This window comes from Microchirus variegatus, assembly GCF_963457635.1.
Source record: "Microchirus variegatus genome assembly, chromosome: 8".
NCBI lineage: Eukaryota > Metazoa > Chordata > Actinopteri > Pleuronectiformes > Soleidae > Microchirus > Microchirus variegatus.
The window spans coordinates 28,431,367-28,446,339 of record NC_139809.1 but is presented as its reverse complement, the minus strand read 5'-3'; positions in this window follow the sequence as shown (position 1 = coordinate 28,446,339).

The following is a 14,973-nucleotide window of genomic DNA, read 5'->3' as shown; positions in this document are numbered from 1 at the left end:
ATGAGGCGAGGGAGAGGGCGAGCTACCGCGGCCGTAGCAGACGAAGCGGAGAGTTATGTTATTTTACATTACTTTTTGAAACACTACAAAAATGAACCGAAAACTATTACACAGCGACTAGACAATGCAGGAGCCCATAATATGTATACAAAAGTGGATTTTGGGTTATATAAACCCATAAATACTACACAGTGTCCCTTTAAGTGACATCATGGTTGTTGGTGACAGACAGGCTCATCTGTGTTTTTCAGGAACTGCTTATCTACTGGGATTTTCACACACAACCATCTCTAGGTTTTACACAGAATGGTCAGAAAAAGAGAACATAAAATTGAAAAAAATGCCTTGATCAGATGACCATGAAATTACAGAAAAGCAACTCAAATGTTAAAAAAGAGGAGCATCTGTGAAAATGTCCAACCGTGAAGCAGATGGACAACAGAAGATTACATAAGGTGCCTTGTGTACTTTATAAACTGGCCACTAAATATATAAACCCAGTTCAGACTCAACAAAAACGATTGCATTTTCCAACGGAGTATGATAGGGAGAAAAAAAAAAATCCTCAACTAGAGGGAATTTAATAATATTAATGTGGGAATAAACCCCTGCATGTTGGTGAGGGCTGTAAATCCAATAGAGCGGTTAAAACTGGCAGCCACTAGAGTCTGTTGAGAACATGGAAAACAGCACGATACCTGCAAGCTTCAGCACACTGTCAGACCCTTGAAAGCCCGTCTCATCACTTATTCTGAGCAGTCTGTTGGCCTGCAGGAAATAACTACTTACAGCGGTCGATTTCCGGTGTGTCCAATCTGCGGCCAGGCCTGGACCCACTCTCATAATATTTTCCTTGATTCCGTCCATATAAAGTCCCAGATTTCCTCATGTTAATAACTATGTAAATAAAGATAAATCCCGTTTATTCCTCCGATTCTCCTAATTAAAGGGAACGATCGCCGAATCGCTGACGTTTTCCCACTGCCCTCCTTTACAATGTCGAAGTTCCTCCATAGTTCCCTCTTCAGTGTTAGAGCCTCTCGGCACGAGTTGGACGACTTCCCGGAGACATTAAGTGGAGATTTGTTAACCGCAGAAATATATATCGTAAGGACAGAGCTCTATATGCTTTTGTTGACGTATCGGAGACATAATCGTCCCGGCACTGATTTATCACAGACACTTCTGATTACAGTTCAAACAAAACCTCAGTTTTACATCGCATTCTTGCAGACGTTTGGTTGTATATTACGTGTGTGTGTGTGTGTGTGTGTGTGTGTGTGTGTGTTCTTGTACTTGCAGCATACTGAGGACCAGTGAGGGTTTTTAACCAACAAAGTGAGGTCATTTTTACGCAGTGAGGACAATTTGGCCGGTCCTCACTTTGTTTTCATTGAAATCACTTCCTTAGGTTGCTATAACATGATAAACTCAATTTGTAAAATTTGTCGTCCAAAATTCACATTTTGGACGACATAGTATATATAATATGAAGTTTTTGTAATATGAAATTTTGGGTCAAATTTTTTTTTTCAAATTTTGGACGACAGTATAAGTATGGCGTTTTTGTAAAATCTTTGACCAAAAAATCGAAAAAAAATTCCAGCCCTTTTTGCTCTGGGGCTCCACCTGCAGACATGTTATGGTACTGCAACCAGTAGTTCTTTGTAGATGTCATTCATGAAGTAGGTATTTGTAATTGTGTTGATTTATAAAGTGGAAATGCTGGTCCTCACTTTGTCAGCAACCCAGTCCTCAGTATGCAGCAAGTACAAGAGTGTGTGTGTGTGTGTGTGTGTGTGTGTGTGTGTGTGTGTGTGTGTGTGTGTGTGTGTGTGTGTGTGTGTGTGTGTGTGTGTGTGTGTGTGTGTGTGTGTGTGTGTGTGTGTGTGTGTGTGTGTGTGTGTGAATGCGATGTGGAAGTGTCGACTGGGAGAGAGTGGTCACTGTCAGCGTGAGCTTCTCCAGCCAAGAACCATCGTCTTGTTCTTCAACCGTGGACCATAAAGATTCGCCTGTGTTTTCATTTTCAAGAGGCAAAAGCTGTTTTAAAGCAGACGCACTCCATCAAAGAAATATATACTCGAAAAAAAAACATACATTTATTCTCTATTTGAATCTAATAGTAGGCTTAATGTGTGACTCTGACAGGCTTGGGGAAGAACATTTTGGATATCTAAAGGTTATTTGAAAGAAGGGCAGTCAAAATTGTTCCGTTTTTCGTCAAAAAGCATAAAGAAGCGAAGGGGAAAACGATGAGCTGTACGGTGCTAACTAGGTGCTAACAATGTTCCTTTTTTTCATAAATGTCACACAGCAGAACGGTATATATCTGCATGAAAAAAAGTCCCACAGTTTAAGTGGCAGGTTTTTAACCTCGTTAGGAAAACCTCCTTATTTTCCTTCTCTCTATTCTAATAAATGAGTTATTGTAGTTTTGACAGCTGTGTTGATATGAAAGCACAGGAGGTTGGAGAAAAACTAAAACTATTTAATCCAACGTTTTTATTCTCATGAAGATTTAGAGCCCTTGTGTGTTGGAGATGAAGTCGCTGTAAGGGTATAAAAGTAAGTGCAGATGTTTTTGTCCGAAACCGAGTCGCTCGCTGCCATGTTTAGACATTTACGTGGCTGCTCGAGTGTGTCAGGCTGTCAGGGGACTGCGAGCGTTTTCGTTACAATGTTTATATATATATGTGAATTGCGGTTTTCCGTGAGGCAAAAGAAGACCAAACAAGAGTAACGCGGGTATGCCACGGAGAAACAAAGGAGACACAAATGACGGCAAAGTGGGTAATGTCAAATCTGGTTTGGTTTACTGCACACTTTAAAAATTAGTTCCATCGTGAAGCTGGAATCACACAGTAAATTTTACAGCATCCAATTTCTGTGTTCAATTGTAGGAGACAGGAGTATAATGCTGTTGCTGCTACAAAACACAGACGGCGAAGAAGGTGGAAAAATGAGTAAAAATGCTGTAGATGGTGACGATGGTCATTTCCTACACCTATGAGAGTCTGGTACAGTCTCTTTAAAACAACCAACAACTGACAGTGGTGGCACACAACTCTCTGTCATAGGGTTTAAGGATCAAATAGATTTGACTTTTTTTCTTTTCCTGATATCCAATCCAGAGATTTGAGCCAGTATTGAACCAAGATTAAATGAGAGAGAGAGGAGAAATGGGGCCAATTCCAATTCCTATCTTAACCCTCAAGCTCAACCCTTATCTTAACTGGACCTCAAAACCAAGTGTTGAGGGTTATTTTGTCACTTAGAAATGGGACACCCCTTAAATGCAGATACGTCTTCAGACTGTAGGGGGCAGAATAACGCGAAAGCTGCGTTCAGTCTGTCACCTCCAAAAAAGAAGAAGAAGAAGAACACATTTACGTCACGATTATTTATTTATTATTTTATTTCAGTCAAGTTATTAGGTTGTCAGTTAGTTATAAGATGATACTCATACAAATACCACAACCACGGACATATTCAGCTGACAGTTACCACACACCACGGCTTATAAACAGTAAACGATAGCGAACGATCACGTGTGCGAAACGGCCGGCTATTGACAAAAGATCGTAAAATAAAAATAAATGTTACGCAACAATGACGTCAGTAATCCATAATATGGGCCTAAACTAAGATAATACAATGGTTTTCATCATTTTTATATCTCAATTAACAAAGAAATTACTTCATTTGTATCGCACCCGCGTCGCTGCTTTCGACGCCATCTTTCTTACGTGAAAACAGGCAATGCATTCTGGGTAGCACTTGCTCCCAGGATGGTGTCGGAAAATCTCAATATTGAGGGCGATACAGCCCTTAAACTCGCACCTCAACTTAATTTTTCTGAGAATCAGGACAGCACTTGCACTAGAGGGAGCGCACATTTTTGAGATTGAGGGTTAAGCAGGGAATTGGAATTCACCCATAGACTGAAAGAGAGAAAATGGATCTGGTAGGACACACACACACATACACACAAAACTGATTTATTATAACGTTACACAAGCAACAAAAGAGTCTCTATGAATTTATCCAAAAGTATATTGGTTGCATTCTTTGCCACCTCCTTTGTGGAAACTTGAAAAACATAATTGCAGATTAATATGAAATGTTATTAATAACCATTGGAAGACTCTTCCAATGGTTCCTGATGCAGACGCGATTTAGACTCCAAGGAAAGAGGAGATGGAGATGCTGCGGTGGCGGAAGGACAGCGCTGTGGTGCCAGGGGCTCAGTGCCACGGGGGGAACGGAGCCAGTCTGGAGTACACAGCACTATCCCACTAACTAACCATCATCAATATGGTAGCAATCAGCTGTGGTGCTGCAGGAAAATGGAGCTGAAGGAAAAAAATCCCCCCCACACACACACCGACTTCAATCCCCTACCCCCCCCCCTACACAAGGCGCCCCTATATTTTTCCTCTACTCCTTCCCACCTTCTCCTTAAGTCAGTGGTGCTGATTGTTCGTTTGGAGACATGAACAAACTAACATGACTGTTCTGGGCAAATGCACAGAGGCAGACATGCCAGTGGTTGAGGCGACTGGCAGGGCACAGGACACCACATTATCCATCCAAAACCCCCCCCCCCCCTTCTCCCTCTGCTTCCCATCTTATTACCCGTGAGCAGAGATCTACTGATGTATGTAAAACGACATATGGATACACAGTTAAAACTACTGTTTATGCTGCCGTTTATGGCGAGAAGCAGTACTTTTCTTTTTTCGTTAATTTATGCTTTAATGGATTTACAAGATTTTTATTACCGCCTGGTACGCTGCCCACAGTCTGAGGTGAGGAAGTTTTCATGTCAGTACTTGAAAAAACCTTCAGCCCAGTGAGAAAGGCCCAACTTATGGGAGCCCTAAATCAAATCTGCCAGCATTCAGATCAAGGGAATCACATTGCTGTTGAAAAGCACACTTGCACCCACAAACAGCTACAGTCCCAACCAAGACACGTCTGTGCCAAGAGAGCACACGGTAAATCATACCCACCCCCCGAGTAAAGATCCAAATTATCTTTACAGACCGGGATCTGCGCGTAGTAGCGTTTCTTCAACGTCAATACAAAGGCTGCAGCTTGAACAGAGTTTTTCTGCAGCGCAGTTTCAACTGTAGAGAGATTTTAAACCAGAGAAAATAAACAGCGAGTGTGAGGCAGCCTCTGTGTTGGTGCTTTTCTCCGTGAGTGTGCGGACAGCAATGCTCTGCTGTTTGTCTCTCTTTAATAACCACGAGGAAAGCAGCCACAGATCCAGCTTTTTTAAAACCAGTGAGTTATGGTTTTACCACACTGATGTCACCGTTTAATAGCTTGTATTTTTGCTGAATTCTGAACTTTCCTCAAGTACTTGAAGCACTGAGGGCAGAAAAGCTTTGTTGCTCCTCAGTGCCCTTCTGCATTCTGTGCAATCAGCAATTGCCATTGGGTTCGTGTTGAGTAACACAAGCCACAACTGAACACACACACACATGCACACACACTCACCCATTTTTAAGTCATGAAAATCAATTCAAGCAGACGGCACCCGAGACTTCAACTTCCATCCAACCATTTTCTAACATCCATCTATCTATCTATCTATCTATCTATCTATCTATCTATCTATAGTTGTTTGCATCAACGAAGAAACTCCCGGTCTTTCCCTCCATCATCTTCTTTGTGTTCTCATTCTCCAGCTCTGACTCATTCTCCATTACAAGTCCCGGGTTACGCATCAGACAACGCTCAAATGTACAAAATCTTGACCAAATAAGCCCTTTAAAGGTGAAGTAAGTAGTTTATAGTGCCATCTAGAGGAGAGGCTGAAATTTACAACAAAGAACTGCTCCTCTGCTCACCCCCTCCCTTCCCTGAGCGCTACGGTATCCTCAGCCGGTCAAATGTCGCGGCCGTAGCAGACGAAGTGGAGTGAGTGGAGGCGGGACTTCCGCTACAAGTAAAGCGACGCTTGATTTGTTCTCTCGCGTTTGTCCTTCCAGGCTCCCGTAGAAACATGGCGTCGTGGCAATGCAGTAGCGGCCCGCGACCATGTTATTTTACATGACTTTAAGAAACACTACGAAAGTGAAACAAAGAATATTATACAGCGACTAGACAATGCAGGAGCACATGATATGTATAAAAAAGTGTTTTTTTGGGTCATTTAAACCCATAAATACTACACAGTGTCCCTTTAAAGTTACAAAAATGCTGTCTTTTAATCTCCATGGATTTCAAGTGGACCTTAATTATTTCTGCGTCCAATGGAAAGTCAATATAATATGTGTCTTAACTGCCAGACTTGTGCAACATACATGGTTTAATCATCCATAAACAGCATTTAGTACGTATTCACTTTTGTATAAATAAAGAAATGGACAAAGCATGTGTTCATATCTGCCAGTGTGCGTACGACCCTGGTAATGCGTTCTTTATAGACACATAAATGAAAGACTGTACTTTTCAATTCGAGTCCATAAAAACACACAAAAACAGGAGACATTGCCATGATGACATCATGTCTCACCAACATTTTGAGGTCATCGAACATCTTCTGCCTTTGCGTAATATTAAAAAAAAAAAAAAATCATATTAGACAAATATAATCTGCTTTCACAAAGAGTACAGGTCACAATTTTCACTTTAAAAAAAAAAAAAAAAGTGAAGCGTAAACAAAGACAAACGGCTTTCCTACAATCCTGTGACGGTGTGATGTAGTTTAAATCTCCTAACTATCTTAAAACTCCATCAGTCTCAAGGCCGACCTTCCCCCTCCCGCTGTTTGCTGCCATCGATGACCACCTCGACTGCCACAGCTCCTTCAGGACACTGCGGATCAAGTGTTACATAGAGCTTTACATTTCCATACTTCCTAATTGCTGACATTTTTCACTCTGACAGTCATGGATGAGAGGAGGGGGGGAGGAGAGCTCTCCCGGGTTCCCCGGTGGCCTTTTAAAGAGAAGCTCATCCATCACCTCCTGACAGCATATCTGTCTCTCCAACCTCTCGGTCCAGATTGAAAATATTTTTTTTTTACAATAAAAATACTTCTGTCACTGGAAACAGCTGACAGCTCCTCCTTCCTGTACAACAAGTGACTGAAGTAATGCAATGTAACTGTGCATTATTCTATGAGTGTGACAAACAAATAGGTAAAAACATACTATAGACAGAGCTGACTTTGACTGAGGCTAATCCATACTGCTGAGTTTTCATGTAAAAATTCATAAATACTGCTCTGCTCTCTTGGAACCAGATCTGGTAATAAAAGAAGCACCAGGTACCAGGTACGACGACGAATGGAAAAGCAAAACAAAACAAATCAAGGAGAGTCGAGCTGAGCTGAGTCGTGTTAGAACTGTATACTGGAAAAGCTCCAATTTAAGAACCATGGAGCATTAGCACAAACACCACTATGTTTTACTTTTGTCGGTGGCCGAGCCAGGCTTAGGATTCCCTCTCTGGGTTGCATGATGGGCAGTGATAAAAGGTCTGAAGAGGAAAGCCCCAATTACGAGGGGGGGGGTTGCAGCCATGTGTTACTCAATGCCATGTGTGGTGCCTACTGTAGGGCACACACACAGACTCTGCTCTTAGTGTAATTAATGTCCTTAGGGCCTGAGCTGCAGCTCCTATAGCACCTAATGAAAGAAAGATGGCTGTGTGTGCAGTATCCCGCACTCAAAGTCTTTAGCTAACAATCCCCCCTGTGAATTACTCCTCTCTGCCACAATACCCCATTATTATATTCAAATGATGCAAGTAGGGCCTGACATCCATCCGTCCATGTGTTTGTTTATTTTTTTAAGACTATGACTTGCACCGACATGCTGTTGCCGACGTTGTGCTCTTCTGCACCCATGTGAATCCCATAGATTTGATGCAGATTGGTCTGTGTGTGTGTGTGTGTGCGTGTGTGTGTGTGTTGTCTGCTGTCAGGGCCAGCATTGTTTCCCCTTGGTTCCTGTTTACAACAAACAGGCAGGGCTCACCGTATGCCAAGCTGGCTCGCTCTCCCTGGGATAATGAGAGACTACACTTCAGTTCTGGATTGTTGATTAAGGATTATTCAGCAACCAAACAAGCTACCGTTCAGCCATGTGCGCGCACATGATGCACAGCGAGCTTTAAAGTGCACTCAGCGTCAGGTTCGGTCTCGACATACACAGAAATGAACTTAAAACGAGAGGAAAGTTAATATAATAATAGTGTGTTAGTTATGTGCGTGTAAACACTGGGTTGGCATCTTGTCGTCCATGCCGTCTGCGTCTTTCTCTGTGCAGACATAAGTGACAATAAATACTTTTGTGTCCTTTTACAAGGCAATGGGGTTCACTTTGGTTTTCGTGGACATTACTAATTTAAGATTTAAAAGAAAAATGCTAATGACATTGTAGACACACAGAGGTCTCATTATCTAGCAGCCTACCTACAGTGGTTAGATTCTTGTTTACTTTACTGGCCTTTCAGGACGTGTGTTGTGTCTTGGCGTTCACTGGCAAATAAGAATGAAAGTAAACAAGGCTAGAAATCATGTCTTTTTGGCAGTTGGCAGTTATGCTGAGATGCAATGAAATACAGTGGAATGACCTACAACCTATTAGAATGGGTGACATCCAATGGTCAGACAGCAGTTTGAATTCAGCTCATTTCTCTACCATGGCCTTCACATACCAGAACAGTTTCATTATTCTACGATGCAAAGAAAACTTGTTTTTGTTTGGTTTGTGAGCCGTAGAATTCAATTCAAGTTTCACAGTTGCTTCTTTTTCTTTTCAGTATTACGGTAATTTGCAGCCGTCTCGACTTACAAGAGCAATGTCACTGTTCCTGACATAAAGAGAAACCACTTCCTTCGTGCAGCCACAAGATGTAAACACCACTGTACGGAGAAATGCAGCGAGCTGATAGGCTCGATCAGCATTGTATGAACTAATTTGACAATGGCTTGAATGTAACAAACATTTGGTTGTATTTAAAAGTTATGCACCGGAGCATTAAACAATAACCAAAATACTTTTGGAAAATATCTAAAAATAAGGTTTAAGCAGTCATTGTAATTACTCGCATATTTCCTGTGATAACAACTGATATGGTTTAAAGGTCACATAAAGTGGTCCTGTTGCACATAAATGTTAGTTATGAAGGTCTCCTTACATATATTAACTTGTTTTTATGGTCAAAAACCTCCGAGTTGCTGTAAACGAGCCGATAGAAATCCTCTTTTCTGACGCTGTTCGTCAGCCGCGATGTTTCAGAGTGAACTTTCTACTACTTTCTAGACTAGTGCCCGGACTAGTGCCCGGACTAGTGCCCGGAGCAGGACGATCTGCTGTTCAGGAGAACCGATGTTTACGTAACTATTACGGGATTTTCAGAGATCTCGTTGAGCCCCGAGATTACGATAAACACAGCGTTCTCAACAATGGCTGAACTATTTGTTTCGAAACTTCAGGGCTTCTTAAACAAGGTAATGACGCACTAAAAACACACTAAAAAACAGCGTTAATAGGAACTTCCGTCGAGTTCCGCTTTAAATCATAACATGCATTATCTGCCGATAGCCAAACCTACTTTTACTGTTGAATACATTACCTCAATAACCTTATTAAAAAATTATCTAATAAATGATGTAGTTCACCGTAGATTTGCAGCTACATCATACAAATGCAAAGTACCTACCTCACCTGCAACTACTGCCTCAGCTGTACTAACACAACTGCATGTGTAAGTACAGTTTGTCCAGATACAGTTACATTTGGGAATTGATTCGATATGCTCACTTAGATAAGTCACTCTTTAGATTCACCCACTTGCAGAATCAATATCACTCACGGGGAAAAGAGTATCTGTTTCCAAGAAAAGAACAGCATATCTAATAAAACGTGTGTGTCCCTAAAACAAGTTTTTAACGATAGCAAGCTTGTTTGAATAAAATAAAAAAAAAGATACCATCGACATTCGCATTTCACAAGATATAAAGTCTCTGGTTTCTTATAGATGAGCCCGAGCTGAACCGAGAGACAGAGCTGGACAGTAAATCGAGGGAAGATGGAGGAAGCGATGGTATGAGATGACTTTTGACATGAACACTTGCTGAACTATACGCACACGTCGAGAGAGCATGTGGGGAAACCGTGTTTGTTTTCCCTCATGCTTTCCATTCCACAAGTCACCTAAGCCGCAGTAAAATTACATTTATGTCAAAAATGTTTACTTAGATTTTTTTTATATTCAGTTTGCTTATGCACCTGAACGCAACCTGTGGTTCGGAAAGATACTCAGCAAAATGAAAGAGGAAGCAGTCTTTTCTTGCACACTGCACCCTTGTGCATTTCATCCTCCTGTCTATTTTGGCCTCGCAGACAGTTACTTTCCAGTAGCATAGATGTAGTAAAAATTCACCTGGCACAGGAGCTGAAATCAGGGGTGACTGCACCTTTCCAACGAGCACTTATAATAACTGTTATGTATTTTCCAGTTTTAAAAAATCTCTGGTAGGTGAGTGTAAGACCTCACTGTCGGGCCTGCTACGCTTTTTCAACAATGGAAAAATCAGTTATTCATTTTTATGGAAATGAAACAATATACTTTTACCATCTGCAAAGCGTTGCACTTAGAAACGGCCGCCAAAGCAAGTGCTATTTCTGCCAAGATCGATCGCAATGAATTCGGTTGAGACGTGCAGAGGCAGAGGTCCAGCAGGACACAGCACGGGTCCTCAGTGACAGGGCTGGGCTGACGCACTTTACAAGGTCACCGGCGAAAACACCGCGTCGGTGGCAGCAGCCGTGACACACAGGTGTGTGCAGGTGTGGTGCTGATCAGATCTGAAGGTAAAAAGTGATGAACGCGGGTCATTTTTAATGAAAAAAATCAATCATCTCCATGAATGTAAAGAGACACACTGTAATAAAGTAGCAGTGTCTCATAGCAGATGGTTGGTCTTATGTGCTAAAGATCAACCTTTCACATGATTGTGTTAAAAAGTGTGTGAAAATGGCCACACGGTGACATAATGACGAGCACCGATGCTTTGACCTTGTCTGCGTGTAGTTTGCATGTTCTCTCCGTGGGTTTTCTTTTAGGTTTCCTTGCTCAATCTAAAAACATGCAGATGTTCACTGATGACCTGTCCCCACGTTTTCCCCCCTTTCTCAGCTGGAATTGGCTCCAGTGGCCGCCCTCATGTGGAGGATTAAGTAGTCGACATAAGTGCATTTTAATGCAGCAATTCACATCTCACTCATTCCCATGAAATAAGTGTGACTCACTGTTATCACACATCCGGGATTTTTTTTTCTTCGTACATTTTCACTTTCCATTGCAGAAAAAAAGCAGTGTGACGAATAACATTAGCTGTGGCTGCGTTCCATTCAGGTGTGTGCCAATTCCAGAGCCACAGTAAAAAATGCATGCAAGCTCTCTGGCTTGGCTTACTGGCTCTCAGACGGGCTCATCATTAATGAGTTTAGTTACAGTTTCGTTTGAAAAGTCAGATTTTCTGCTCTGATAAGTATCTCCTGTTCATTTGAAATCACTGGATCCAAAAATGCTTAGACATAAATGTTCACATCAACACAGGAAACAATGACAATGCATTTTAAATACAATTTGTTACCTGTGTGTAAATACTAATTGCATCCTAGTTACCTCTTTCTCTCTCGGGGTTCATTTTGGCCACGCAAGTTACAGGTTTGCCTCACTGTCTAGCAGCCATGAAGTACATCACCAATGACTGCAGTTCCCACCGATTCTATTCTATTACAGATCTGTTTTTATTAAACACTGGTTTGTCCCAGAAGTGTCACAGTGTCAGAGTGAACAAGAATCGTATTTGTACCAAAGACATCTTTTGGAGCTGAGACGTTAAATCAGCGTTTTAGGGCGCTTTCACACCAACAGCAGTTGGTGCGCACCAAACGATCCATTCGAACCAAAAACTCTAGTTTCGTTTCGTTTTCGTTGGTGCGAAAGCATCAATCGCACTCGGGTCCGCACCAAATCAAGCAGACCGAGACCGCCAAAAAGAGGTGGTCTCGGTCCGCTTGACTCCGCACCAAATGTCAGACTCTGGTGCGGTCCCTCTGGTGAGAACGCGAACTCGGGTCCAAACCATATTCTGCAGTAAATGCCATGGACATAGCCTACCTTGTAGGTCTTTGGAGCAATCTTCGTCTCATAGTTAGCACGACCACATTCATGAAAATAGCGCGTCTCCTCTGCCTGAAATGACGCACTATACGTCTTTCGCCGACTCCAGCGCATCAGCAGATTGTTCTCCAGACGCAGCCGTGACTCATTCTCAAATTGGATATTTTGCCAAAAATGGCCAATACAGAGAATGTAATAAACGAAGATCAGAGCAAGTAGCAATGTGCCAACGTGTTGCTCCATAGTGAGTCAAAATTGGCGCTTTTCTACCGGAAGATATAAACACATTGATGAAACGTCAATCGGGCCAATTTTGGTTCGTTTGCTGGTGTGAAAGCGGACCACACTGGAGTCATATGTTACATAATAACAATTGTATTGCCTGGTGCGGATCAAATAATCGAACTAGTGGTGTGAAAGCGCCCATAATTTCCTCTATGATTTTCTGTTAGATGATGGTACATTTCATAATATACAGTATTTATGTGGTTGTTGAAGTGGGTTACTGCAAATTAGTGATTAAGCTGATTCATGTTTACATTCAATTTAGTTAATGTTTTGTCTGAAATGCATTATATTATTCTTAAATATGGCTTCGGTTTCTATTGTTTACTGTAAACTTTGCATGTGTATAAGTGTGGCTACATTTCATAGACACTCTTAAGGAAAGAAAATGACACAAGGCAGCGTTCTTGTGCAGTGCCCTGCAGTGACTGATGACCTAATGACAGTGTACTTAATTTGTGACAAATAAATGTAATAAATTGAGATGTTTGGACTTATATCTTTTGTTATTACAGAGATGGTAAGAATCCCAAAATGGCGCCAGTGCCGAATTCAAGGCATCTGTATTAGTACCAGTATCAGTTCAAATGTGAATGGTACCATCTCTACTTTATAGTAGGGATTTGCTAATAAAAGCAAATCACTTCCTGTGTGCAGCGCAGGAATGCCATTAGGGGAGCCAAGATCTAAGCACAAGGATACTAAACACAGAGAAGTGTTGTGTGAAGCTGATGAACTCCGTTGACTGTTTGAACGTAGTTGGACATGTGTTTATATTTAAAAAGCCGTGCACTAGTTTAACAGCTCCAAAGTGTAAAATTCAGGGGCAATTATTTTCAATTGGCAGAAACTGACAGTAAAATGATTCAAATTAATATTTTATAGGTGTATAAGTACCCAATTGTATAAATTGTTTTTTTTTTATTACCCTAGAATGAGCCTTAACCCGGCTCTATGGAGGCCACCATTTTAAACCACTAGATTTTTACAATAGCACACAATGGACAAACATCTTTGCTTTGATGCTAAACTGAACACCAACACACTTGGAGCTGAAGGGTGAGGTGAGAGATAATCGACTGTATACAACTGTCAAACATTTTACACACTGTTCCTTTAAATCAGGGGTTCTCAAAGTTTTGATACCTGAGGGCCAATTTAGGAACCCAACATTGGACTGAGGGCCGCCAAAGGAAAAAAACCAGAAAGAAATCCCATTTGTAATCATTTTAATGACCAGATTGCAGTTCTACAGTTTAGCGTTAAGTAATATAAGTGTTAATATAATGTCATTTAAGCATTAATATAATAACGCTTTATAATTTACTGGGCAATTACCCAGTATTTTGGCCATTGTTCTTACCTTCTAATTACAGGTTAATACCAAGTAACACATTTCTGTTACCATATATTTACTGGGTAAATAGCTAGTAATTGGGGGCTGTAGCTACCTGCTTATTACCAGCTTATAACCCAATAATACACTAAAATTCACCATATAGAAACCAGGTAAATACCCAGAATTTTTGTTTACACTTATTGGTCTGTATCCAGTAATGTCCAATAAACATTTAACAAGCTTGATAGCTCCTGGATTAAAATTATCAACTGTAATTCATTGCGGGACGCCAGAAATGTTTCTGCGGGCCGCCATTGGCCCCCGGGCCGCACTTTGAGAACCAATGCTTTAAATTTAGAAAAGACATTTGGGTGAGTTTATAAATACGGAGGTCTAAGTTTAGATTTGATCACATGGTTTCATGCAGAGGAATTAATATTGTAGGCAAGTAGTCTTATATGGGATTGAATTGTGTTTGTTGTTATTTTGAATTTACACATAGTTAAAGGTGCCATATGTAAGAATGTGGCCAAAAACGGCTACTACATTGAAATTCAAAATACCGAGGTCTTTTAGGATTCGTTTTCGGACGTAACTGGCAACCCGTGGTTGCTCGGCAGCTGAGACTCTACTGACTGCGATGATTGGTAGACGGCGGTAGGTGGCGCCACATGCCAAAACATGATTTCAAAACATAAACATGATTTGCAGCCTGCAAAAAAAAATTTTTTAACGCAAATATTTTGTCTGTACTGTTGTTGTTGGTGAGTTCAGTTTGTTATATGAACATTATTCCTGAGCCTCTGTGACATATTAGGAGGATTTTATTGCCAGTTGCTTTAGATTTATTACATAATGCACCTTTAAAAAAAACAAAAAAAAAACAGCAACGTACAATGTCTCAGAAAAAGCTTGAAAACAAAAATATGCGACACTTCCCGGATTACAGACTCTTGCACACAAACGGTGTGCACGGAGAGCACGTGTGTTACATTCCTGGTGGGTACACAAGTGGGAACCTGCCAGGCCCAGCATCCTGTGAAGGGGGGCGGGAGGTGACCGAGAGAACAGAGGCGTCTCAGGGACCGGACAGCATCATCATTATGAGCCCTCAGGATAAATAACCGGGGCCTTGATGCAACACGGCACGGCCTGGGCCAACCCTTGTCAATCGTGCCTCAGATAGCACA